The sequence below is a fragment of the Palaemon carinicauda genome, unplaced genomic scaffold, assembly GCF_036898095.1.
Source record: "Palaemon carinicauda isolate YSFRI2023 unplaced genomic scaffold, ASM3689809v2 scaffold201, whole genome shotgun sequence".
In the NCBI taxonomy this organism is placed as follows: Eukaryota; Metazoa; Arthropoda; class Malacostraca; order Decapoda; family Palaemonidae; genus Palaemon; species Palaemon carinicauda.
The window spans coordinates 67,693-92,418 of NW_027169602.1; the positions used below are offsets into that span (position 1 = coordinate 67,693).

The 24,726-nt window shown below is 43.9% G+C and overlaps 1 long non-coding RNA gene across 2 annotated transcripts in view; it reads right to left on the reverse strand.

Moving 5' to 3' along the window:
* Positions 1-24,726, reverse strand: part of LOC137635954 (uncharacterized) — a 50,299-nt gene that overhangs the window by 15,725 nt on the left and 9,848 nt on the right. For both annotated transcript variants that reach the window (XR_011042869.1, XR_011042870.1), the window contains exons 2-3: positions 9,444-9,652; positions 4,322-4,397 (exon numbers count right to left, since the gene is read on the reverse strand). This is a non-coding gene — a long non-coding RNA (uncharacterized lncRNA). The remainder of the gene's footprint in view (positions 1-4,321; positions 4,398-9,443; positions 9,653-24,726) is intronic.

The window sequence follows — 24,726 nt, forward strand, 5'->3', positions numbered from 1 at the left end:
TCAGAACATCACTTCTTATTTTATTACAAGCCTTTCGTAGATCTACAAAAGCACAAAAGAGCTTCTGGTTTCCCTCTTGCCTCATTTCCTGTAGCTGCCTACTACAATGATGGCATCCTGTATCTCTGCCCCTCATGAATCAATACTGCTGTTCCCCAATCTTTACAATCTCATCGAGTTCTCTTGCTTGAGGGAACACTCGGGCACACTGTTCTATCTAGTTTCTCTTTTCTCTTATTCTTATTTCTATTGTTTAAATAGGGAATATTTTAATGTTACTATTCTTAAAATATTTTATTTTTCCTTGTTTCCTTTCCTCACTGAGCTATTTTCCCTGTTAGGGCCCCTGGGTTTATAACATCCTGCTTTTCCAACTAGGGTTGTAGCTTAGCATTTAATAATAATAATAATAATAATAATAATAATAATAATAATAATAATAATAATAATAATAATAATAGCACCCACTCAAAATCTTTCAAACCAACCTGTTAGTTTAATTCCCATGTAGTTACCACATTCCATGATATCAGCTTTCTGCTTAAATGTAGATACCATTATATTCTCCATCTTTATGCATTATTTCACCTTCCCATATTGTTCTTAATCCCTGGATAGGTATCGTGGGTCGACCTCGACCAGGTCCAAAAAAAATTCATTAACAAATCAATTCTAAACCTTCTTAAAAAAAAAAAAAAAAAAAACTACTTCAAATAATATTCTAACCTTCAAAAAAAGTAAATAAAATCCAAGTCTAAAATAAATAAATATTACAAATAAAATAAGTATACAAAAAAATTCACCTAAACCCTAAATATGGAAATAAACTATTCTACGCACTTATTCTATGATAATTAAGCACCATTTCGTAAGATCCAAGGGGCGGTGTTGGTGGGAGAAACCAAAAGGGAATGTTTCCTGAAATGAGAAAAAAAAAGTATGTTTTTTTGGCTAAAAAAAATCTATCCTCTTTTCTGTTGTTGTTGGGGTATTTCAACATTTTTTGTGGGTAGGTAAATAACAGTTAGTGGCTGAAATTTTTACAGGATATTGTATTATTATTGTAAAACAATAATGTGTAAAAGAATCTGCACTTGGAAATTAATTAATGTTTTATAAACGGGCCATTTTTTTTTTTTTTTTTTTTTTTTTTGGCCGAGTTATAACACTAAATTTTTCAAGACAAATCCTTATATCCATTGCTGAGCATGGTATTTATGCATGAAAATCAGAAATTTTATAAAAAAGAGGAATACATAGAGTTATGCCAGCTTGTGTCAAATATGCTCACAAAATGGCCGCCAACCACACCACCTTGGAAGGTCAAATCGGCTACCTGAAATGGAGAAATTTTGATATTAGCGAGTCATTTACTTATTTACAGTAATCCCTCGCCATTTCACAGCTCAAGTTTCACAGTCTCAGTGCATCACGGATTTTCAAAAATATTCATCTAAAATTAGAAAAAAAATGGTGCGAGAGTTACGCGGACGCTAGCAGAAGAGAGAGAGCACAGTAGAACATCAGGTATCAACACTGAGATGGCGCGCAACTCAAAATCCCCCTCTATTCGCTGGCCATCTTGGCTCCAGAATCTCGCAAGCGGATTGGCCGAGGCGGCGAGAGGCTTTACCCAGCCTCTCTCCCTGCCATGCGCCCCGCCAAGGGAGACCGCATTCATTGTTCTCTCGCTTCGCTTGTGTTGCTTAGCCTTGCCACGTGGAACTTTTAGCTGTTTTCTTGTACAGTACAGTACTTTATTTTATGTACAGTATATATATATCAATATTTATTTACACGATTCTTTAATGTTCTAATGATAACATATGCATTTATAGGGTTAATATACACTTATTATTATATATACATGTACACAAAAAATGTACGTATTCCAAAAATAGGGAGGGAACCTACTTAAGCGGTTTTTCACCTATCGCAGTCGGTTCTGGTCCCCATTAACCGCGATAGGTGAGGGATTACTGTAAAAATGGCGCCTCCAGTACCGACTACGGTCTGATAAACACATCTAAATTATACTTATTTAACTGTGAGAAGGGAGCTAAAAATTATACACAGGAATGATTAAATACTCAACTTTCCAGAGGCAGAAGATGCTGGAAATTGCATTATAAATCCTCAAAAATAGTGATCTAGAACACTAGAGCAAGCGGGAGTACACCGTGTGTAATTCGCTACAAAACAAGGAATGGGTAGCCATATTGGAACCTGTAGTAGTATGGGAAACCATAATGACGGCTCCCCTTCATTTTCGCCACTCTTCCCCCTCAGAGCGAAAACTCTATTTGGGGTGAAGATTGCCATGTGTCGTATCAAGAAATACGTCCCGATATTATAAGATCTTTATGAAAAATTTTAAGGATACTAGCGCCAAAGTTAGAATTCTGGACCCCTAAGGTCAATTCTCTATGAGTATCACTGTAGCCAAATATCCCTTAAAAAGCTGCCAATAGGAAGCTTCCATCAGGACGACATGGCTTGAGCCCAAAAATATGGTAGCTAGAATGAAGTTTATAGATTATTTTGCAATTAAAAAAAATAAAATAATGATCATAACTAAGTTATCATAAAGGTACAAACTTACAAAAACAGGAGAAACTATAAGCCATTTTATAAAAACATACGGGGTTAGAGGACATTCAAACACTTTACAACCATATTTTTATACACGCCTAAACACTACTGCACATTCGATAATTACATAAAAAATTTGATATTACACAACTTGCCTTAATTAGGTATTGATAGGTTGAGCTCGACCCGAAGGTATCTCTGAAATAGAACAAGGAAAAGAGCTGGGATGAAATACGTCCTCACCCGACTGCTGCGCACACTGAACTGAGGTCTCGCAGGTCGATATCACTCACAACCAATACGGATGAAAAATTATGGCAAACAAACCTGTCTTTTTTTTTTTTTAACCTCGGGTCGTATACGACCCACCACATCTATCCAGGGTAGATCCAGCATACATTTTTCTCCTCTGTAGCTAGTATCTTTACCATTTCAATTTGAAACCGATGGACCTAAAGTCTTACCATTTTTCCTTTTACTCAATGCTGCTTTAATTTCTGTATTCTGTACCTCCATTACTAGCCCCTCCACCTTTCAGGTGTCTCCCAGCTCCTCTCTTTCATTATTTGAGTTCAAAATATTCCCTCCATTTCTCAATTTCTTTATCCTTATGCACTATATTTCTATCTATCCTTGATAACTCCCAGTTGCCCCAAATCCTATCTTTCCCTTTTCCTCAAATTTCAAATTTTAAATCCTTTTCTCCTTCCCTAGTTCCTAGCTTTTCATTCAACTGTCATACTGTTCTTCCAATAGTTAAACCTAATTTTCTCCTAGAATCTTTTTACCTCCTCACTGTAGTGTTCCTACGCTCCCTGTGCATGCCTATTTTCCCATTCCCTAAATGCCTTCAATATTCTTTTAACATATTAGCACCTCTGTCCCACCACCAAGTTTCTCCTTTAGACACCATATACAGAATACTGGTTTTTCCCACTAATTCCTGTTTTCCCTACACATTTCTTTTAACCCACCTAGATATTTTTCAATATGCTACCTTGTCCAATATCAATGTTCAGCCTTTCCAGTTGTGCCTCAAGACTAAATTGCTCAACCTTTTTCCTTTAAGGTCCTATACCTTAATTCTAGCTTATCTTTTCTTGCGTTTCCTACTTTTTTAAAATCCATCTAAACTAGTCTCTATGTTGTTTAACACATGCTTTCCTAAAATCACTTTACACTTCATGTTTTTGTCAGCTCCTCTAACCAGGGTGTAATTATCTAGCTTTCCACTCCTCCTCTTCAGTAGGTTATCAGGGGCTTATCCAACTTCGGAAGCCAGGTGTTCATACATGACAATTCAAAACTCCGAGCCATCACTAAATATATACTCCCCATCTTTATTTCTAACTCAAAACTCATGGCCTTGATGTAACCTCTCATATCGTTCCCTTCTCTGCTCCTATGATTAGCTTCTCTTAGACTGTTTTAATAGCTGCCTCAAACTCTTGTTGAAATTCCTTTTCTAGTTGTTGTCAACCCATCTGAGGGGCATATGCTGAAAATATATTTACTAGCTGATCCCTATCATCATTAGAATCTTTGAAAGCCTTTCATTACTTTTACCACTTTTTCCTTTGTTATTACTGATTATGACCCCAAAACCATTTCTTCCCACTCTTAATATCTCAAAGTATAATAGAGTAAACATATTTATCAATGTGACAAGTACAAAAATTATATTCACCAAAATCAGAGAAAGCCAAAATTTTTTACACCATTAGCCTACCTGATCTTTGCTACCTTGAGAGCATGGAATTCTTCCTCAGCAATAAATGTCCTATGCTGCACCTTTCAAAACAAACCTGTCAGGTATTAAACAGTATATTAATACTATATTAAACTCCAATGAATATCTATTTACATTAATGTATTTTATGTAATATAAATTGAAATTACCGTACAATGCACAACTGAAATTTATACATACACAAGTCAATTACATTTGGTTACTTTAAGAGTGCGTAAAGTTAACCTTTAATCTAGACAACATGAATTTCAAAGCAAAGTTCATAAACTTACCAGATTTATCATTATTCCAGATTTCTTACAATTTTTATCCCTCCATGATATTTTGAGGCGTCACAGGGAAAACTTTGCTGCTTTGTGGTCTGCAGAGCCCAGCTCCAGAGTAATTTTCATCGTCTTGACTATGAAAAATACCATTTGAACCTCTCAAACCAGTCGGCTGGCTTGGAGAGGTGTAAACAACACAGATGTGAAGTACTGACTGATGGTTGGCTAAGGTTTATCTTAGAATGAAATAGCCGAGTAGACTTTACCTTCTCCCGTACATGAACGAGTGTATGGCTATTCCCTTGCAATGCTGATCGTTGATCTACACAGTTATTTAACATTCGGATCATGCACTTGTCAGTCGCCAAAACATTTTTCACGCGAGTGGGGTACTAAACGATAAAGTTTCTCAACGTGTACCTCGTGGTACTGCTCATTCATCCCACAGTCATCCTAAGGCTGCTTAAGACATCCCTTCCCTGCACTTATCAAGAACGTTTACCATCTCTCATCACCATCTGCCACTTGGTGGAAGCTTTATGATGATGAACCAGCTTTAAGGCCATGACATCAATAAAGGAAGCACACTTGTTGCTCAACATAACACTTGTGGGAGATGTCTTTGGGACTAACATCCCACAGTCAACCTAAGGCTGCTTAAGACATCCCTTCCCTGCACTTATCAAGAACTTTTACCATCTGTCAGTAACATCATCTGCCACTTGGTGAAGCTTATGATGATGAACCAGCTTTAAGACCATGACATCAATAAAGGAAGAGCACATTTGCTTGACATACACTTGTGAGAAATGCTTTTGGGACAAAGGATGCTGGGAGGGAGAGGACAGACAGGGAAGTGCTAGGTGAGAAACTGCAATTAGGCCAGGTGCAAAGAAGTGTGGATAGTTTGAAAACGTCAGGCTGCACGCAGCAGTCCTAACCATAAGGTTCAGTGAAGAATAAAAGCTTTAAAGTATTATGCAGATCTCTGTTGTGGAAAATAGAAACTGCAATGACTACACCTGCGATGGCAAGACGCTAACAGGCTGCCAACATAGTATTTGATTACCTCTGACAACGAAGTTAGCAGGTATGTTTTATCAGTTTGTGTGTGAACAGCTTCTTTGCCACAATTTTAATGGTACACTAATGAAACTTGCAGGGAATAACTTTTAAAAAGCTGGAAATTATCCAATTTTGGAAGGTCGTCAAAGGTCAAGGTCACTGTCGAGCAAAATGTCGAGAAATAGGCTGCTGCAGCGTTAGTCTGTACTCCACTGAGTGCCCCTTTAGTTCCAGTTGTGACCAGATTGTAGAATTATATTCCTAATCTAGCAGTTGAATTGTTGGAATTAAGTTCAAATACTGCAAATGCTTTCTGTCAATGGTGACAAGTATCATTTCATAGTTTATACAATACATGGCATAATTATTTCAAGGTTACCGATATACAAATATTTTGTCTCATTCATAACTTCAGATTATTTTATTATTCCCTTTTCTTACTGGACTGCCCTCCTAAATGCAAGCCTTGAGCTTATAGTTTTTTGCTTTTCCAGCTAGGGTTGTAGCTTATTTAGTAATAAAATAATACACTTGCTATCAACACCAAAGTAGGATTCAATCTTCATAATCAGACAGCACCTTTTAACCAAGGAGCTCCAACTAAACTTAAAATGTCGATGGCCAAACCATTTCAATGCTTATTATTATTATTACTACTAGCCAAGCTACAGCCCTACATGAAAAAGAAAGACGCTATAAGCCCAAGAGCTCCAACAGGGAAAAATAGCCCAGTGAGGAAAAGCAATAAGGAAATAAATGAGAAAAAATTAACAATAAATCATGCTCAGACTTTCAATACAAGGGAACTTGTTACCTACCTCGAAGTATCTTACCAATTCAAAGGGGCCAATTGTTGAAAGAATAAATAGATCAGACTCTCAACCTGCGACAAACATTTGTCACTTGGGATTCCCAATGAACTAGCATCTGACAAAGGCCATGAGATTACTCAACTGCTATGAGAATTTCTTCAAGAATAGTACACCATTATCTTCAAGTGTCTTTCCCTCATACCAACTGCAGAGTGCAAGTTAGAAATCTAACTATTAAATAAATGACTGCTGTGAACACTAACCCTAAAGGTGATCTCGTCAACCGATTCAATTCGACAGCCCATGCTTCACTACAGAAATACACTTGACACTACAAAAATTTCACCTACGATATGTAATTATCCAAACAATACCAGAAAGATTTTCTCAATACATGCCAGAAAAGTTTTGGATTAGCACTCCAAACACGGCAAACTTACCAGTACATAAAATATAATTCCACTTTCAATCGGTTATTGTGTGCATATTCGGAAAAAAATGGGGCACACCCTATTAAATAGGACAAAACTGATCCATCCAAGTCTACTAATTTGATCAGTATCCAATAAAAAATTATTGTTTTGGAGGCGTTACTGTACACAACAGCGAGTTCCTCAGAAAATATGCTCCTGTCAAAAAAATAAAAATAAACTAGCAATACAGTATACAGAATGACCTTTAGAGTAAGGATTTAACTGTCACGTCAACATTTGACAGAAAACAAGTATCAAAACTTACTTCACAAGTCAATCATACAACTGGAAAAACATTATCCAGTTGGCCAGGCAACTTTCAAAGTCAAAGGGCAGTTCTTTATAAGGATTCCCCTTTCCACAAGATTGGCATCGAGAGCAAAATGTGCACACTCCCACAACCCCAAAGACCGGCCTTTTGTCCAATAGCCCATGATTAGAAACGCATTATACATGTAGTCTTTTTTAATTCAGTTTAACACGGCAGAAAAAAACTAATGTTACAGACCCCAAACTCTGCTCTGTTGATCCTAGTCTCGCAGAAACTACTACACCTTATATTTTATTGTGCCAGTCGCCCACCTGCCTGGCATTCATATTATACGAGTTAAACTAGACATTACTTTATGAATTAAAGGTGTACTCAGGATATGAAACAAATATTTTAATTTAAAAAAAATCAGTAATTCAACTTTATACTTTACTGGGTACAATTGTGATATACAATTCCCAATTTCATGCGAGCATAAGAATGCGATATATCAGTCTTCCCATCCATTGAATGAAATCAAACCTATTGAGCTCTCAGGCACATTTAAATTTTTATGTAGTAACCCAAATATCATACAAACACTGACAAACTAAAAACTAAAAAACAAGAGGAACAGAAACAGGATAAAACAGCATGCCCAAGTGTACTCCCAAGCAAGAGAACACTAATCCACGACAGTGGAAGGCCATAGCGCTACCAAAGACTAAAGAAAAATGGTTTGATTTTGGAGTGTCCTCCTCCTAGAAGAGCTGCTTACCATAGCTAAAGTTGCTTCTATCCTCACCAAGAGGTAGGTAGCCATGGGACTATTACATTGCAGTTGTTAACACAGAGTATAATAAAAAATGCAAAATGACCCGAGAAAGGCATCTTATACTGTACACTTACATGAGGGTTTCTGGCTATTTTTACAACTTTGACAAATTTCTAATAAAACAAGTAAGTGTTCGGAGTTATACCACTTTTAAATTCATCTACCATATCAGAACAACACTGATATATCAGTATAAAATCCCTAGACCTTTGTAATTGTCAATTTTCTCTCAACATATTTTAATGCATATAAATTCTATAGGTAAATATTCTTGCATTTCAAATATCTACTACATTCTTAAAAACTCATCTTGATAACTTTCTCGTATCAACCGTCATTGACATCCCTCCCTCTTTCTTTTTTTGTATGCACTTAATATCAATTCTATACCTCACTGCTCAGGTGTCTATGCTAAATCATTAGCAGACAACATGGGCTGCACAAAATTTTATAGTCCCACTTCCAAAGCTCTTCCAGTTGTTGGGGATTGTTCATTTTCTAGTGTTAATCATGTGCCATTTTGAGATCCGAGAATACATTTTATCGCTTGGTAATCACACAATCATTGAGAAATGGCTGTGTTTATTAAGGCTTTAACTCAGATTTCATTACAGATGAATATGTTCAATGTTCTAAATTAAATGACAGACCCAGAACAGAGGTTTTGGAGAGACATCAAAAGTAAAATTCTCTGTGGTGAAATGAAACTGCAATATTTTACGAATAACTTATGACTATCAACTGTTATGACTCCATCAATCGGGTAAATTTTCTTTTTATTACCAATCATTATGAAAACTTTCATAATCAACCATTATGAGTATGTAAATTCATCCTCAGACGAGGCAGGAACAGCTCCACAACAGCCAGCTTAAGTCACCAAACTATACCCTCTCTGAACTATGGGAAGTCTACTCCCTGTAATAGCCACTCTAAATAGAGAGGAACCTAAGGAATTTTACTAGAGGTTGCAGTGGGGACAAGTGTCCTAGTAAGTTAGAAGGCCACAGTGTCCTAAGGTTAGATTAGTTAAATGTGGTTGGGTTACACCAAATATAGTTTTCCCTTGTCAAGTTTTCTCTGCCTCACCCAAAAACCCTGGTTTTCATGAAATGCACAAGAGCCCTATTTCAGCATTGATGTTCCTAGGACAACATACACTTAAGTAAATACCATTTGGAAGCATAATAATGGCAGACCTGAATTTAGAATCAGACAATGTGCCAAAATTTCAAGTATAATCCAGAGAAATTTTACAATTTCTTTCGAAATGTTAGTAGAGTTGGTTTTCCCCTCCATAAAAAAGCAGAATACTGTACTATCTGTAATCATCATCCTTCAATTGGAAATGAAGAAAGGGTGGCCATTTTTCTAAGATAAGTACTGTATTATTAACTCACCTGTATTTCAGTTACTGTATGTAGCATTATCCTTCTATAAAGCAGATACAGATTCTTTTTCAGCGCAGAGGATCACTAAAATCTTCAACATGGTCTCTTGCTAAAACAATTACAACTTCCACTATCGCAGGGCTTCTTCCTAGGCCGGTTTGCCTCAACTGATGGAAAAATGGGTGTGAACCAATCAATGAATCTGAATCGCCAGGAATCTGTGGGATTTGAATAAAGATTAGAATCATTTGGTGGGAATTATTAACTGTACAATTAATGCATCTAATAAAAACAATTATAATATTCTATATGCCCGTCTTCTAATCTACTCGCTAGGTCGAACCAAAGCCTTACAGCCTCCTAATTCATACTGACAAGGGTTGAGGTTCACCCTAGGGCTCTAGTAAGTACGGAGGAGTATCCAGACCACTAGCATAGGTCGGGCCAGTGTGATGAAGTAAAGACATCCGTTTCCTGCTTTTTTCCCACCCAATATCCCTTCCCTGTAGAAGGTGATGATAAGCGACCAAGCAATGAAATGTAGGGGTTACTCAAGGGTCTTTGTAGCATTCCTCTGGCTGTTAACAGCTAGTTTTATATACTTTAACCTTTACTCCCACTCACTTTCTTCCATTTGGCTGTCCAACCTCTCAAACTTTAAAAGTAACACCAGAGTTTCTCCCTAGTTATATTTGGGCACTAAATGACCTTACAGACCCCTCCACCCTGTGTAGAGGAAAATAATCCTGCAGTATAAAGACACCTATAGCAAGACTAAGGAAATGCAAATTCACAATTATAATTCAATTTGTATATTTCCTAGCTATACAAGACCAGAGTCCTTAAGGTAGGGAATAAGTTTTCAGTGGAAGCTAGACTGCCATTTAATCGTTCTAATGGGCAATTAGTAACAGGTGGGAGTGAGGACGAAGAGCTATTCCCCTTACCTTATGAAGCCTTCACTTGCGACCTTTCAGATCAGGACAGAGGGAAAGGCGAGGGAAATTATTATCTAAACTTAGGTTTGTATCATCATCACCTACTTCGCCTATTGACGCAAAGCGCCTCACTTAGATTTTGCCAGTCTTCTCTTTCTTGAGCTTTGAAATCAATACTTTTCCATTCATCGTCTACTTCATGCTTCATAGTCCTCAGTCATGTAGGCCTGGGTTTTCCAAGTCTTCTAGTGCCTTGTGGAGCATAGTTAAACAAATATTTGGAGAACTAATCTCTCTTGGGAAGTGTCAAGAGAATGTCCAAACCATCTCCTCCTACCCCTCACCATGATCTCACCTATATATGGCACTCAATCTCTATGTGTCACTTCTAATCCTGTCCTGCCATTCAACTCCCAATATTCTTCTAAATGCTTTGTTCTCAAATCTACGAAATCTGTTTTATATAGTTTCATTGTCACACCACAACTCTTATCCATACAGTAGCCATACCATGACTTGAGCAGAAAGTCTAATTCAATCCTGTAGCTACTGCCACAGGAAGGAGGCCAGGATCATCCATAAAAGACATCCACTGTCTTATCCCCTTGTTAGTGGCCCAAAGTTATTACCAAGGTGAACATCTGAACACACTGAGGAGCAGTACAGTACCTAGTTTGGAATGCAGAGAACCCAACTGGTCATCGAACTATAGAGGGAGAAGGCAAGTATTTAATAATTAACTGATCCACAGGTACTAAAAGTCTTCCTATGATGGAATTCTCCATGCACATCCAACATAAGCATCCCTCTTACTTCTGTCCGCAAGGCTAGGATTCTCGGAGATGGAAGAATGGAAGAGCATTATCGCCACAAGAAAAAGAGTGGTTGCCAAAGGGCTGAAGAAGGTAGTAAGTAACCATCCTTAAGGAATCGCGCTACCCAAGGCTCGGCCCTGTGCCTCTTCTGATTTATCTAAAAGGCACAACAAGCAATCTCCTACTCTCAGATGTCAGATGAGGGGAAATGCTGAAAAGCTTACTGCTTTTCATCTCTTCTGCTACAAGTTTCCATAGTGATTACAGAGGTCCCCTCCCTAAATAAAAAGGAAAACTGATCCACAATGCCAGGGGAGATGTGAAAGGGGTTCACGGCACCAGTCACATACATTGGTTACAGGGCCCAACACACTGAGCCATACCCCAATACCATCCCACTACAAATGTAGTTAGAAAGACCCCACATGGGCCACAGCAGGTGGTTAGGACATGGGATCACGGCTGTGACATCATACATCACAAAACACTGAGCAGACACCAGTCCTCTGGGCTCTGACACTGGGTCACTGCTTTAGAGCAGGATACCAAGGTAATCAAAGGCACCCCAATCCCAGAACCGTGACAGGAGAGCCACAGCTACAGACCCTGCTATAACAAGGCTACGGCACCGAGGACCCAAAACACTAGGCCAACACTAACAACTTGGCCACCAGGGTATCCAGGGATCTAAGACATGGCCCAATGCCTCTGCTATTCATCTTGCTAGGGAACTTTAGTAACCAGGACCTAGGCCCTGGAGGACCAAGGAGAGGAGTTATAACACTGTTATGACCCAGGAGGGTCTGAAGCACAGAGTCAAAAAATGTCAGCCCAGTCACTTAGGACACTAACTGCTAATGCTCCTGAAACACAGGGGCATCACATGTTCAACTTGGCACCTAAATACTAAAGGACCCAAGCCCCAGCTCCAGTGAGCTCAAAGCTTGCCAGCTACCGAGGGTGCTCAGGATCATTGCCATGACCCTGTGCATCAACCCTAAATGGGCCAGAACACCGGGCTGAAATGCCATTCTTGCTTGGCTACCAGAGTACCCATGGACACTAACTTGGCCCCATTGGAGCAGTCTTGAGGCAGTGTCTGCTCCGTGCATCGGCTCAGGGGACCGAAATGCAGAGCCATGGCTCCCTCACCATCGGGTTGGGAGCCATCCACCCCTCCTAAAAGGGTTGTGTTAAAAAGGGCCCTTCCCTACAACAGCTGATTGGACTTCACAGACATTCAGCTTAGAAGTGAACACAGTCGGTAGCTAAAGAAAACAACAACAAAGAAGTTTGAGGAGAAAGAAGAATGCACAAGTTTCTTCCTCTTTCCAATCCTCACCTCAGGCTCTACAATCAGAGAGTCGAAGTCTGAGTAACACCGACAATGAAGCTTCCCCAGGAGAAGAAAGCCCCGTTTTTGCCACAACAGTAACCACAACTCTGGGGAACACTATCAAGCCTACAGGGGAACAGAAGCCCCAGACCCCCCAGCACACAGGTAGGGGTAGAGCACAGGTGAACGGGTAGCTGTCTTTGCACAGGGAAACTCGCCTGTCTGGCACCATAGGAGAGCATCCTTTCAGTTCCAAAGGCCCATGAGAAGGAAAACCACTGCAAATATCACAGAAAGCACTTACCCAAGCCCTTAACCACTCGCCATCACCAAAGGAGACACTGGTACTGGGAAGCCTACCTGAATGACCTTAGGAGGCCAACCTTCCTTAATTAAGACAGACTAGTCATCAGCAGTAGCACAAACAAAAGGGGCTTCAATTTCCGATGGGAAACCCCACGTGCCACCAGAGCCTGAAAGCCAACAGACGTAGGTCCAAAGGCTCCTTGCTCCTGACTGATACTCCCTGGGGATCAAGTCATGTCAATAAGTGGGGGATTGATGATAGAAGGAACAAACGAGCGGCACAAAGCAGCAAGGCTCCCTTACCCCCCCCCTCTCAAAGCATACAGTACGTCTCACACAGTAAAAGGGGTTCACAGCCTACACTCGGCATAAGGGGATGATTGCGAACAATCATGTTCCTAGATAGCACAGAGTGGGGATCTACAGGTTTAATAAAAAGAAGAAAATCTATGTAAAATCCATCTTCCCACAATAGTGTCTCTTGCTTCAAATTCAACAATCAACAGCCAACATTCACTTCCTGAAAAATCATGAGACATTCAAATAAAGGCACAATCATACTAGATGCACCCAAAACCGCAAGTGGGGAGACTGACACATAAGGGGACAGAGCTCCTTGACCTTGGTCCCAAATGTTGCCTAAGTGCTCATTATAAGTTTCAAAAGCTGTCCAGCTAATGCTGAAAACATTCCTTACCAAAAACATCATTGTATTTCACATAGAAGCAAACAGAGCATACAGTATATAAAATCGATTAATGAATGAATACAGTACCCCACTGGAGGTTTGTGCGATTAATAAAAGAAATATAGTAGACTTAAACATGAAATTTACTCTGAGAAAGAAAAGGAACAGCAACTGCAAACTTAGAAGACAAGTCAAAGTTTTATTTCCACATTTCAGATGGGAATGCACAAAATTTATAAAAACTGTATTAAAATATGGCAACACCAACCAAGATGCAAAAAATATAAAAAACCACATGGAATTTACTATGATAATTAGAAAAAATTAAAACTCAAAACCACTGGGAGATTCTTTTTTACATCAGAAAGAGCCTCGAGTAATTGTTACACATGCGCTGTATTTTTCTTTGTGTTGTAGGATTATTTTTCCTCAAACCATTTTATAGCCAAATTAATAAATCCCAATCCAATAGCCAGGATTCCCCTAAGACAAAGCTACGTATATTTGTCCAACAGGTTTTGATACGATACACCCACATCTTGTCATTATTTGTAGGAGCTTTTCACTAGGATCCCCCTATAACACTATTTCATATAGGGGGGTGGAGAATCCAAATTCAAGCGCTTTACACCAGCAATAATACAGTACAGTAGATAGAAAAAAAAAAGTGCATAAAAACACTTTGCAAAATATAAATTGAAAAGTAGAGCTTTGTGGGATTTGAAAAAGTTTACTATCAAAATGTTCCACTAACAAATTACCTTGGTCTAAAAATTGCATATTCTCAATCTAGTTAAGGATAAGTAAGAAACTTGCACACTTGCTTGGCAGCAATGTAAAAAAGGCAATATAGAAGAAAAACATGAAAAACTTTCAAACAAACATCGTTCTATCTACAATATCAGTTAAATGTACAGTATATAAACTTAGGGGTAAAATTAGCGCAATGAACGATTTGTAGACAATACGACTTCAAGGTATTTTGCGATTAGAACATTTTACCATTTCTGTGAAGATATCCAGTTTTTGAGTTAAGGTGAGCCGACAATTGCTAAAAAATAATGGCTTTGCGTTAGGTATTGTCATCAATTATATTAGAAACACCGTAAAATATAACTTGTACCAGTATTATTGTATGGTATTTAAATTATTTAAACTTTGTTTACACCCATCGTCCTAAGTAATATTAAAAAAATTGTCATTGGAATAAAAAACAAGGAATAGTAACAAAACCCTATTGAAACAGTGAAGCATTTGATTGCCAGGACTTCCAGACTCATAGAAAATTAGTTTTCCATTGTGACGAGCCAAGAGAAGGTTGCGACAAAGACAGGATGAAAGCAATTGAGTAACTTTGTTACAGAACACACTCCTTTATATAAAACAACTCAATGCAACAGGAAATTTCCTGTTCAACCGACACCGCACCGGTTAACAGTTAACGGTGAGAAAAACGGACATTACTTCAGGTTCAATGAAACAGGAAATTTCCTGTTCAACAGACACCACACCGATCAACAGTTAATGGTGAGAAAAACATACATGTTATTTCAGATTCTTTTTAGTGCGAGGGGAGAGCGAAGATAAAAGCATAATATATACACAAAATGAAATGTAGTTACTATGTACGATCGTGTGACACGGTTGGTACATGGCTCACCCCCTAAAAATGACATACTGTACATGTTAAATAGGGCGCCCTGATCTAGAGAGGCAAACTGTAGGCGGGTCATCTGGCAGGAGATAAGCAGGTTTTAGATGATCAATGGAGACCCAGTCTTCTTTGCCACGAATGTTTAGTAGGAATGCTTTCGGACTGCGTCGGATCACAAGGAAAGGGCCCGTGTAAGGGGGCGTTAGCGGTGGCTTGCTAGTGTTGTTGCACAGGAGGACGTGCGTTACAGAGTGCAAGTCTGTCGGTATGTGATGCTTTACTGGGGGCTTGTAAGTCTGGCGGCATGGAGTAAATTTTCCCAAGAGATCGTCGGGAGGAGGTTGTACAAGGAAAGAATTCGGCAGGGACGACCAACGGGTCGCCATACACCATTTCAGCTGCCGAGATGCTGAGGGCATCTTTAGGAGTGGTCCTTAGTCCCAGGAGGACCCAGGGAAGCTGGTAAACCAGTTGGAATCCTTGCAGCGGGACATCAAAGCTGCTTTGAGGGTGCGATGAAAATGTTCAACCATTCCATTGGCAGCGGCGTCTGATGTAGGGTGATGCCCAGGAGATTCGCTAATGATGTCCACAATTGAGAGGTGAAAGTGGTACCCCTGTCAGAAGTAATATGCTCAGGGATACCAAAACCTTGCAATCCATCCTGAGAGTAAGGCAGATGTACATGAGGCGGACGTTGCAGTTTCCTATGGGAATGGCTTCAGGCAAACGAGTGGAGCGGTCGATGACGGTAAACGGGTAACGATGTCCTTGTGATGTGGGTAGGGGGCCTACAACGTCAACATGAATGTGTGCGAAAGAACGCTGAGGTTGAGGAAAGGTGCCCACTCCTGAATCAGTGTGTCAATGTACTTTGGAAGTTTGGCAAGAAGTACAGGGGCGGACCCAATCCTTAGCATCCTTAGAAATGCCGTGCCAAATGAACTTTGTCTTCAGCAGCTGTGCAGTAGAACGGCACGAGGGATGTGAAAGGCCGTGAATGAAATCAAACACCTGCCGACGCAAGGGAGCAGGAATCCAAGGTCGCGGTCTACCAGTACTGACATCACAGAGGAGGGTGATGTTGGAGTCTTCGAGGGGGAAGTCTTCCCAAAGGGAGGGACGTGCAGGATGTCCTACATGTTTGATACTCTGGATCCTGTCGTTGGGCTTCAGCCAAGGTGTTGTAATCCAATCCCAGTTGAACGGCAGCCAACGTGTTTCTTGACAGGGCATTGGCAACGGGATTAATTTTCCCAGAAACGTAGTGAAGGGTGCAATTGTATTCAGCCACGGCGGAGAGATGTCGGCGTTGACGGGCGGACCAGGCGTCAGACTGTCGCGTGAAGGCGTGCACCAGAGGCATGTGTTCTGTGCGAATGACGATGGGCGTACCTTCTAAGAAATGGCGAAAGTGACTGACAGCCAAGTGCACCGTCAGCAATTCGCGATCGAAGATAGAATCACCTGACTGCCTTGGACAGTTTTCTGCTGAAGAAAGCCAATGGGCGGGGCGAGCCGTTGACCACCCGCCCGAGTACTGCACCAATAGCGACGTTGCTGGTATCGGTAAAGAGAAGGAGAGGGGCATGTGGGATAGGAAAAGTGAGAGCCGCAGCAGTTGATAGGGCCTTCTTTGCATTGCAGAAGGCTGGTTCTTGAAGGGGACCCCACTTCAGGTCCTTTGGCTTGCCCTTGAGGGAGGCGTAGAGGGGAGCAAGAGTGGCGGCAATGGCAGGCTTTGACTGTCGAGGGCGCGGGGAAGTCCTGAAGGGCTTCTACCTTCTCAGGGAGGGGATGGACTCCTTCAGGAGTGATGCGGTGCCCTAAGAACGACACTTCGTTGGCGCCAAAGGTACACTTGTCGTACCGGACTACAAGGCCGTTTTGTTGCAGGCGGTCGAGAACGATGCGCAGATGACAGAGGTGTTCCTCTTTTGAGGAGGAAAACACAAGTATGTCATCCACTTAACATACACAGAAGGGGAGGTCCCGTAAGATGCCATCCACGAGACGTTGAAAAGTGACCCCAGCATTACGAAGGCCAAAACAGGAGAACCAGGAGTAATTGAAGGTGTATGTGCCAAACGGAGTGGTGATGGCAGTCTTGGGGATGTCTTCTGGGTTCATAGGCACCTAATAATACCCTTTCAGGAGGTCGAGCATAGAGAAAACCTTCGCTTTGTGCAGGTAGGTCACGTCGGCGATGTTTGGGATGGGGTAGTGATCCGGTTCTGTTTGCATGTTCAGGCGCCTGTAATCCCCGCACGGACGGAGGGAGCCGTGTTTCTTCAGAACGATGTGTAAGGGTGACGACCATGGGCTGGAGTCCTTTTGGCAAAGGCCCATTTCCTCCAATTCGGCGAACGTCTGTTTGGCAGCTGCCAATCGTTCCAGTACCAGAAGTCTGAATTTTGCGAAGACTGGGGGTCCCGGCGTCTTGATATGGTGATAAATACCGTGCTTGGCAAGAGCCGTGGGTGTTTGGCGAAGTTCTGGACAAAAAACTTCCGGGTACGACATGAGGAGGTGGGCGTAGGCATCCGTGGGTGCGCAGATGTGGAAAGCGAGGTTAGAGGGGGCGGGTTGAGGTGTCGACAAGTACGAGTCTGCGTTGAGCAATCGTCGGTGGGTGACATCGACCAGAAGGCGGAAATAAAAGAGGAAATCCGCACCGAGGATTGCCAATGTGACGTCAGCAACGAGAAACTTCCAATTAAATTTACCGTTTCCAAACGATAATGTGAGGTTCTTGTAACCGTAGGTGGGTATCGCAGATCTGTTGGCAGCTACCAAGCGGATGTCGGCAGACATAGACTACGTTGTGTCCTGACGAGTTCCCTTGGCAAAAGAGAACGACAAGCACCCGTGTCTGCCAAAAATCGCATGCCCGTTCCTGCATCATGTAAAAAGAAAAGATTAGACACACGGGAGGCCACCGCCACGAGCAATGGCCTACTTGCACGTTTTTTTGGCCACTGACAATCCTTGGCACATTTCTTCGCGGTTGCCCCAAATTTGTTGTGGTAGTAGCAAAACTGCGGCGGATGGGAGCCAGTAAGCGGCTATAGAAGTTGTTGGTTGGGGCGCGAGCGAGTGGTGGGTGGCTTTGTCGCCAGTTCGGCACGTCACGGGGTAGGTGTGTATGTCCTACGGCATTCACGTCGGCTTCGGTTGACGTTGAATAGGCGTCCTCTTCGTTAGGAGTGGAAGCGTTGATGGAGGTCTTGAAGTGGCTGTCCATAAGGGCGTCGGCTTTGGACATAAAGTCCTTTATGGGTAAACTATCGACATCGGGTATGGCAGCGCGTACAGGTTTGGGTATACGGCGTATCCAAAGGGCACGAAGTAGGTTCACCTCATGAGGAGAGCCGTCTACTACGGGTTGCAGACGAGCGATACTGGTCATTTCCCCGAGGACGAGCGAAGCCCTTGGGTCCCCAAACGGTTGTTGAGAGAGCTGAAAAAGCTTTTCTATAAGGGCGGCTGGCGACGGCTAGTACTGCTGCAGAAGGTATGTTTTGAGGGCGTCATACGCTTTTGGGATGTCTCCTTGTTCACAAAGCCAGTCGGATATTTCCAGGAATGATGGAGTACCTGCAAGTATGATATGTTTTCCCATGGCGGGCAGGCGCCAAGTGAGTGTGCCGGTTGCAAAGAGCAACCGAGTTAGTCTGTATCTGAGGACGCATTAAACCACATGTCCCCACCATCGTGTATCTCGTCCTACCTTGACATCTAATATGGCGCAGTGATTCTCAAGGACCAACGTGACCCTCGCCATGCCCTTCCAGCGCCGCTCAGTGCAGTCCACCCCAAGGGGCGCACGCTCCGTCGTCCCCCGTGGGCTTGTCCCTGCCCTGCAAGAAGCCAGGCAAGCCATGGCGGCACAGCAGCAAATGATTAACGTTCTCCATGACCGGCTTACGACACATGCTACCCCTGCACCTCGTGTCCCCGCGTCATTCAGGTCGTGGAGGAGGTCGATGGAATGCTGGATTGAACTGTGCAGACTACCACCCCACGAGGTCGTCCACCACATCAGGCTATACTGCACACCCCCTCTACAACGGGCGCTGGACGCCAGATTCATCTCACAGGAATGGAATAACCTCACCGCTACGGAAGCCATGGATTTTATTCGCGATATTGTGTTGCGATCTACAAACCGTGCTGTGTTATGGTCGAGTTTTTTAATGCGATACAAGGCCCAGGAGAAAGTGTCAGTGATTATTTTTTAAAGTGTTCTCAAAAGGCCACCGATTGCAATTTCCAGTGCCGTCAGTGTAATCTAGCTGAATATATGTTATTACCTAAGTTAATGGTGGGCCTAAGTGATGAGGCTATGCGTCGCCATGTATACCAGTGTAGCAATGACATCAATAGTGTTAGTGCCCTTAGGGCCAGGTGCTGTGCCTACGAGGCGGCCCGCGTCAACGCCGCTGCGCGCCAATGCAACCGGAGGGAATCTGCTTGCGCAGCTGGCAGCGAGACACCTGAGGCAGATCATCCGAGTGCAACCGTCGCTGGCACAGGTAGGGGTCCCCCACCCCCTCCCTGCGGGAACTGCGGTGGGCGCCACGCCTCTGGCAGAGCCTCATGCCCCGCAAAATCCGCCGTATGCAACGGGTGCCGCAAGCAGGGCCACTACTACAGATGCTGCAGAAAGTCACAGGCAAAATTGACAGGATCCCCGACAGACGTGTCTAGTGCTACGTCTAGCGCTGTGCTTGTTGCGGGCGCCAACCTCCCCCGCCACCCAGTAGTGGAGGTGACAGTCGTTCACAACGACACAGGAGTAAGAGTGCCGGTCACCGGGCACAGGTATATGTGGCGGGGCCCTTCTTGCTATCGCACCTCCAAGTCCGCCCAGCAGCCCTTACACCCCGGGCCGGCTTGCGGGATGTGGCAAACCTTCCCCTGAAGTGCCTTGGATCTGCCGTGTGCCACGTCACCCTGCAAGGTCGCACCACAGAGCAGGACGTGTACTTCGTGCAGTCGGCAAAGCACCTCTTCCTGTCGCTGGACGCTTGCAGGGACTTAACGTTGGTACCCAAGGAGTTACCCCATCCCTCCCTCGCGGTGGCACACGGGAGCCTGTTCGATGGCACGGCCAGACGGGGCGCTCAGGTACCACCCCGACCCGCCGAGGTGCCCCTGCCGCCCAAGACACGATCTGCCAATTAGCAAAGGACGGACTGGCCTACTACGACAGGAGCCGCCGCACAGCAGCGATCACCGACTGGAGCAAAGAAGGCATAGGGTTTGTAATCCTTCAACAGTATTGCTCATGCAGCTCCGCCAATACGCCCTTTTGCTGCACGGGTGGGTGGCGCCTGGCACTATGCGGCAGCCGCCATCTCAACGTCGCCGAAGCTGGCTACGCTGCCGTGGAGGGGGAGGCCCTCGCGGTAGCCTGGTGTCTCCAGAAGGCGAGGCTGTTCTTACTGGGGTGCCCCAACCTCATCGTTGTGACGGACCACCGCCCGTTAATCAAGTTACTGGGGGATCGGGCCCTCACGGAAATCTCCAACCCCCGCCTCTTCAGGCTGAAGGAGAGAACTCTGCAGTACCGATTCAGGGTCAAGTATCTGCCGGGGAAGCGTAACAGCGCGGAGGACTTCCTGTCCCGATACCCCACCCTGAAAGCTGATTTCAGCGCCCACGACATGGACCTCGACGAAGACCTCACCGACACCATGGCGGCCGCCGTCTTGGCAGCAGTAGAGCACGACAGCTGTGTCGTGGACGAGGCGAGAGTTGGGCACGCCGCTGTCAGCGACTACGTGTACCAGCTGCTCATGGCCAGGGTCCTGGCCGGGGACTGGGCCGACAGGAAGTCCCAGGAAGTTGCGTGCCTTCGGCCCTTCTACGGTGTCAGGGAGAGGCTGGCCGTTATCCAAGACTTGGTGACATACACATTCAAACAGGGCAACGTCCGCCTAGTTATCCCGGAGCCTCTCCGTCGGCAGGTGGCTGCCAACCTACACGCGGGGCACCAAGGCCTGGACTCGATGCAACGACGAGCGCGCCAGACATACTGGCCTGGACACGAGGGGGACCTGCTGTATCACCGATCCTCGTGTGAAGAATGCGACGTACACGCACCATCCCAGGCCGCAGAGGAACTCATCATCACGCCGCCCCCAGAGTACCCCTTCCAGATGACGGTAGCAGATATGTTCCAGCACGACGGACACTCGTACATGGCCTACGCAGACAGGCTCACAGGTTGGCTGGAGCTGGCTCACTTCCCCCACGGAACCACCTCCTCCCACATCAAGACCCAGCTACGTCGCTAGGTGGGGGGCCCCGGAGCAAATCTCCACGGACGGTGGCACCAATCTGGCAAGCGAGGAAATGGGGGAATTTTTCAAGTTATGGGGCGTGTCCGTGCGTCTATCATCCGCCCAGTACCCGCAGTCCAATGGCAGGGCAGAGGCCGCAGTCAAGATCGGGAAGCGGATAATAATGGCGAACACAGGCAGCGGCGGCACCATCGACACGGACAAGTCCTCTATGGCTATGTTGCAGTACCTCAACACCCCCCTCCGCGGAATAAATAAGTCACCCGCCCAGATGGCAGCGGGCAGGCAGCTCCGAGACGGCGTACCTACGGCCCGCTGGCACCTCATGGTAGACAAACACTGGGGGGCAACCTTACGGCAAAGAGAACGTCAGATGGCTGACAGTGGTGCCGCCCTCACCGGGAACGGACCATCCAGAAAGCTTCCAGTTATCAACCCGGGATCCCAAGTGCGAGTGCAAAATCAGGCCACTAAGCTGTGGGACCGTACCGGTACCGTGACGGAAACACTCCCATACCGACAATACCTAGTCAAACTGGATGGCAGCGGGCGCCTCTCCCTCCGTAACAGGAAGCACCTGCGTCTCACATCATCAAGGCCCCAGCCTGGGCGGGCCACACCTGCTACGCATCCAGCCACGCCCACGCCAGAGCAGCTACCAGGCAGTCACCCTACGCCCAGCCCACAAGCAGTACGGGAGCCACGCCCATCACGGCGCACTAGAAGGCCTGCGTGGATGGATGACTACATGTGATCATCGTACATTACAGCGGCACCTGCATATATTTTTTTTTATTGCCTTTGCTTCTCATATTATTCTATGAACATGTATTACTTGCACATAGTGTTTTGCATTACTGACAGCTATGTACCTGTCTTACTATTCTCGCACATGCACCCAATTTAATCCATGTATATCCATGCATTATTTTTTATCATTGCCTCTCCATGTATACCCATGTATTAATCTCGGGGGGGATGATGGAGTACCTGCAAGTATGATATGTTTTCCCATGGAGGGCAGGCGCCAAGTGAGTGTGCCGGTTGCAAAGAGCAACCGAGTCAGTCTGTATCTGAGGACACAATAAACCACATGTCCCCACCATCGTGTATCTCTTGTCCTACCTTGACATCTAATAAGGAAGGTGTCCTCGGGTATCGCCGCGAGAACATAATCTGCTTTGATGGTTGAGCGAGTCACGCCCCTGATGTGAAACTGGACGTCTGCGTGCTGAAACCAAGCAAACGGCCTCTCTGCTGGCGAATGTCGAAGTTTCAACGGGGCTGCCGCAGTGCCAACATCCGTAGAGTCCGCTGTAGTACCAACGACGGAGGGGCAAAGGGGGGGGGGGGGGTGGAAGGCGGGAGGAGCAAGTCTACTTCCAGGGTCACCAATGTGATGAGCCGAGAGAAGGTTGTCACTCAAAGACAGGATGAAAGCAACTGAGTAACTTTATTACAGAACACACTTATATACAAAAACTCAATGCAACAGGAAATTTCCTGTTCAACCGACAACGCAGCGGTTAACAGTTAACGGTGAGAAAAACAGACATTACTTCGGGTTCAATGCAACAGGAAATTTCCTGTTCAACCGACACCGCACCGATTAACAGTTAACTGTGAGAAAAACATATGTTATTTCAGGTTCTTTTTGATGCGAGGGGAGAGCGAAGATACAAGCATAATATATACACAAAATTAAATGTTGATACTCTGTACAATCGTGTGACACACGGTTGGTACACCATCCATTTTATATGGAGTTGTTTGTAGTAGTGTTCATTATACATTACTCCAAATACCACCTCCTTTAAATGAGCTAATGATTTACTGGATATTTTGCTCTGCCATAACTCTCTTCGCTAACAATGGAACATTATCTCATTGCTCCTATGTTCTGGCAAACGGAACATGACACCAAGCATGTTAGCCCTATGCCCTAGCATCTCAGCATTATTTTATATATAATTCTCCTGGTTCAATTATACAATTGAAGAATTTTACCTTCCTACTCCAGCCTCTGTTCAAACTGAGGCATGGGCTTCGGCTTCCATTTTCCATAACCAGACTAAATATAGCAAACCCTATCCTTTCATTTTTAACAGGTAAAATACAGAAAGCGCTAATTAAATCATATATTCAAATGTTGAAAAATTAGAGGTTTATAAAACGGATTTTGAGCGAAGCGAAAAATCTATTTTTGGGTGAGATAGCCATGGCGTCCTGATGGAATGTTCCTTTTTGGTAGCTTCCTTGGGTAATCACTACTAGGATTTTCCCAGAGAATTAAACCACAGGTTATCACAGAATTCTAACTTCTGGAGCGAGTATCCTAAAGGTTTCCCCTTAAGACATCGTGTAACAACAGGGGACACGCATGTATAGACGTGCCACATAGCTATCTACACCCCATATAGAGTTAACGCTTCAATATGGCGGACAGGGAGTGGCTGGGAGCTGAGCCGCAGCCAATCTAGATGTGGCGATATCGGTACTCGCGATGTAAACAGACGGACGCCATTGCTTTCGATGACGTCACGTCCATCCTCATTCTGAAAGTCTGGAGCTCGCTCATCACCATGATACAGCGGCGCAGGGCGGGACCTGATAACAGACAGGGTGGGTCCATCAGGACGCCATGGCTATCTCACCCAAAAATAGATTTTTCGCTTCGCTCAAAATCCGTTTTTTGGGCTCAAGCCATGGCGTCCTGATGGAAGAGTACCAGAGAATTAGTGTATCGTGGTAGACTTTTTCCCTTTATAAGTGAGTGCTAAAACATTGAGCCGAAAGCATAGTGGTCTATACTAGAGCTACCGTGAGGCAGTTGCCTTCCTGCCCCCCTGGCATGGAAGTCCCCACGGGCTATGCTAAGATCAAAGTGGTCATGGGAAGGCTATTCATATAGGCTGAAGGAACAATGAGATCCATAAGATAAGTCAGAGCGATTTGGTATTCGCGTCGAAACAAACTTGAAGAAGTGGTGGTTGAACACTTCGTGCATGGAGTTGACTCATCTTCATAATTGAGTAAGTATTCGCTAAGGAAACTTACTTGCTCTATATAAATAAATGCCCGGAGTAAATCCTGGCATTTTCCTTAACCAGGAATAAAGGGTAATAAAACTATGACAATTAGTATATTTCATAGTAAGAAAGGAGCAAGGGCGACGCACAAGTAATAAAATAGACATTTTATTATATAATTGCAGGTAAATCAATACATGTCATGCAATAAATAGTAA